At 33.5% G+C, this 4,493-nt stretch overlaps 1 long non-coding RNA gene across 1 annotated transcript; it reads right to left on the bottom strand.

Moving 5' to 3' along the window:
• Positions 1–313: 313 nt before the first annotated feature.
• On the bottom strand, positions 314–1,723 carry LOC141638398 (uncharacterized). Its single transcript, XR_012542080.1, has 3 exons — positions 1,612–1,723; positions 1,415–1,499; positions 314–959 (listed from the first exon to the last, which is right to left on the bottom strand). It is a non-coding gene; the product is annotated as an uncharacterized LOC141638398 (long non-coding RNA).
• Positions 1,724–4,493: the final 2,770 nt, after the last annotated feature.

The following is a 4,493-nucleotide window of genomic DNA, read 5'->3' as shown; positions in this document are numbered from 1 at the left end:
GTCACATAATGGGTTATGTGGTCCCAAAACCTGGATTTTTGAAGCATTAATTTTTTTTTTTTTTTTTTCACCTTATCCATTTATCTAAACTATATCTATAACTTGCACATACACCAAATACCATATTATTAACCGAAACACAAGAGGCCACTAAAGGCAACCACCGTAAAAAACAGAAGCTTATGCACCAAAGATAAAACCGGATCTCAAAAGAAAAACATTCATAACTAAAAAGAAGTAATGTTTACATTCCAACACTTTGGTTATCCACAATTCAAACAATCTAATCAATCTCACACTTGATATTTACAAATCAAATAGTTCAATATTTAGTTCAACTAACACTTAATAGTGTGTTGTAATCTCTAGTTCTCTAACCTACTTATACCACCGCCGCTACAACTAAACAGATCCTCAATGCACCAAATGGATTCTCAATGAGGTCGGGCAAGGAGTGAAGTTGTGACAGTTTTAACTCTTGTCGCATAGGCAAAGTTGTTGCTCCAATTTTCTTCCTTATTTTTTCTTTTCATGGTGCTACTAATTTTGTATATCCTGCCAACAATATGTCTTACATTCTTTCAACCTCTTCTATATTTTACTTGTATGTCTCCTAATAAACGGAAGATTGCTGAGTACATGAGAAAATGAGAAATGACATGAAAAGGATTAAGTATAGTTTACCAAATACACAAGTATTACCAGTGAGAAGGAAGGTTGTATTGGAAGGTCTAACTGATTCTTATACAATGTAATTACAACACAGTAACAAAGACGAACAAGGAAACAGAAAAAACTAAAATACAATGAGAAGGCACTAAAAGATACTTACTACACTCAAAATACCTGAACTTTTGTCAACCATGCTTGAAAAACATGCCTGAACTTGACTGACGAACGTCATACTTAGTCGAGTAATTAGCACTTTGCAATGACTTCTCTACAATCTCATCCACACTCTGCAGGACATAATTAAATTGTGATAGATGAAGTAGAAACTTTTGTTACAGGTAGCCATAGTTCTTCAAAAGGGAAGGATGGGATGTAAACTAAGAGATCAATACATATTTTACTTAGATCATTTCACGTAGTTTTGCTAGTAGTGTTGTCTGATACATAACTACTTATTACTTGTTGCATAACTACTTACTCCTTATTAGTAGATAATACTCAGGTAAAAGAAGTCAATTAATGAGCTAAAATATAGTTCATAGTTATTTACTCAAAATAATATTAGCATTCCAAAAGGGCTACACTCAAAATACTTGAACTTCATACAAACCTCACAGATAGCTGAGTCATTAAATTAGCACTTAGAAATAACTTCTCCATATCCACTTTCATACAATAAAAAATAAACATGAAAATTTGACCAAGACATGATTAATATAAAATGAGAAAAATTCAATTGAACCTTGATTAGAGGATATCAGCAGCCATGAGAACATGATATATCAAAAGAGCAACACCCACATGTTTATCTTCCCTGAAGATGAGATCTAAATAAAGAATAATAGTTGTAGGTGTTAGTGACTTTTTGAAAAATTTATCACAATAACAATGACAATGGTTCTCAAGTCAAGTTATCTTATCAACAATAAGACAACTTACACAAAACATGACAACAAACTTTAAGGTGGAAAAGTTGTAGCAAAATAGAAACTTGACCATGGAACGCACCCTACTAAGTTGAGCAAGCGATTGTGCAAACTCCCATGGAAGGCTATTTAGAAGAACTCTTGGCCAACTATTTAGCCTAAACACCAATAAATTAATACTTCCCCCGTACCAATCCAAAGGTAACACTTGCCTAAAGTGTCCGTACCAATTCAAAGGTAACATACTATATAAATGGGCTGTAAATTGACAATAATACCCTTATTTCCTCCTTATATTTACATAAATACTAACTTGTGGCCCACACACCAACTCAATAATACAAGCTTGCTTTCCTCTTTTACCCCCACTTTTACCCTCTTTTCTTGGTTTCCCAATTTTTACCATATTGCCTTTGAATTTGTACGAAGGGAGTAACAAACAAAAGCCCTGAAACTATTTGCAACTTAATTTGTTAACTCAATCACGGATACCTAGTTGGGTAAAAAGGGCTTTGAACACGGAATTTGGATGAAAACGAGTTGGATAACAAATAGTCAAAACAAAGTGTGTTTAATTTAACTCTCAAATACATTCTTCCATAATACAATCTTAAATGATTTTAGCAAAATATTCTAAATTTTCACGATTAATAACAAAAAGCAACAGGTGCTTAGAGTAGTCTACGAAGCAAAATAATTGTTAAGCAGAGAGAGCCTAAAAAATTTAAAGCAACAAGTACTTAGAGCAGTACTACTAACCAAGTAACCATCACAAATTCTTGTTTCAGACGGACACTTTTCGTTTTATTTTTTAGACGAACATATGTGACCATTTTATAGTAAATGTAACCACAATGATATAAGCACTGTTACAATTTACGGTAACTGGTTTTCAATAGTGGTCACATTTAACTGTAAAATGATTATAAAATTCCGTCTTATTATTTCAGACCAAAAAGTCTCGTCTAAAGCAAGACGCACTAACTTCAAGCACAAAGTGATAGAGAGACATTGGGTTCAGGTCTCCATGTATATAATTGACATGACACAAAACATGTCATCATCCCATGTCTCACAAAAGCTTTAGTTGCAAAATGTATCCCAATTTTTAGGTTTGGCATATAAGGGAGATTATTATTAGAGTAAACATTTTTTATGTTTGGTATAAGAGTAATTAAATGAAACTTTATTCAATATCTTGAATCAAAAACTAATTTTAGCAAAACACATAATAATATAAGTTATGAGGAAATTTTCATACGAAGGACAATGTTTTCCATCAACACTAGTTTAGGACCCGTGCAAAGTTGCACATGCGTATATAAATAGTATATGTAATTTAGTATAAAATTTGGAAACAATAACATTGCATAGGTTAACTCTAGAACATCTTATATTGATGATTTATTGTAATATTAAATGAAAATTTACTCAAAATCAACCTAACTACGTGGTTGAAATGGCCGAATACAAATGAACAATCAAATCAACCTTCAGTCCTCTACAATAAATAATTACTTCCTCCGTCTCAGTGAATTGTTATCTATTGCTTTTTACACGAAGACCAATGCATGTGAAACAAACCAATAAAATAAAGGAATTATTGTCCACTTGCTTACACTAGCCAATTGCTCATTACTTACCCAAAAAGGAAATAGATAACAAATGAATGATACACCTTTAAATGAAAATAGATAACAATTCACCGGGACGGAGGGAGTATCAAAAATCCCTATAAGGAAGTATACTAGGCCATCTATCTTTAATCGTGAGGACATGTTTTTACCCATATCACATAATCCATCCCATCCACTATAAAGGTAACATAGACCACTTTTCCTCTCACAAAAAATGGGTCCATGTTACCTTTGGAGTAAATGACAGGGAGTATCATATTTACGGTTGTGTTTCATATATTTGATCCAAGTATTCATAAGCCACAACTCTTAAGCATGTGGGTGCGTGCATTTCTAACTATATATATACCCAAAGAAATCTGTAGAACAAAATTGTTATACAATAGTTCAAGTGGTAAAACTATAAATTAAAACTACATTGCATGCATGTAGTAGCAAATTGGACATTACTCCATAACATATTTAATTGAAAATTCTATCGTCCAGAGAACTCAATTTGACAGCAATCCAGTTAAGGCATGACTATATTCTAGGCAAACCTTCTTATCACCTCGTCATCTTCAATCTGCGGCCATTGTTTATATTTACTCACTAAAACTCAAAAACAATGTAGGTTAACGAAAATGACCAACCAACCAGCATCAATTAAAAACAAATAACTATGCTATGTAATTAAAGAAATTACACACAAATTCATGTCCTGCCATAGTCTACTACTTACTTGAGCATCGACTATCAAGGCTCACTCCTGTTTCACCTGTTAAACAAATTGCAAATTTGTTTTCTTAAAAAGCATGGACAAATGATCCATCACTATACCGATGGTGATACATATGATATAACAACCAACAATGTATGTATTTTTCTAGGGGAAACATGTTCATTATTAGATAGACTAGAAGGCAAGTCCCGTTAATATGCTCCGTACTTGTAGTTTTTATCAATGTTAAATTCAACAACGGGCTTGGGTCGCACCCAAACGGAGGAGAAAGAGTTCACAACTTAGGCCCAAGAGGGTTCCACTCTAAAACCAATTGGCAATAGAGGGAGTTGCCCATTGCTTTATAAAGTGGTAATTCTTTTCCTCTTTTATCAATGTGGGACAACCCTCACATGTGAAACTTTGGGTTTCTTCACACTCCCCCTCACATGTGAGGCCCACTTTTCACACAGACTGGACAAATTCATTCAACTGAGCAACTTTGCTCGTCCAGCTGTAAACATGGCCTAGTATTAACTAAGACCGGACAAATTCAAC

The sequence above is a fragment of the Silene latifolia genome, unplaced genomic scaffold (genome assembly GCF_048544455.1).
Source record: "Silene latifolia isolate original U9 population unplaced genomic scaffold, ASM4854445v1 scaffold_20.1, whole genome shotgun sequence".
NCBI lineage: Eukaryota > Viridiplantae > Streptophyta > Magnoliopsida > Caryophyllales > Caryophyllaceae > Silene > Silene latifolia.
This window is presented reverse-complemented; position numbering and strand designations above follow the sequence as displayed.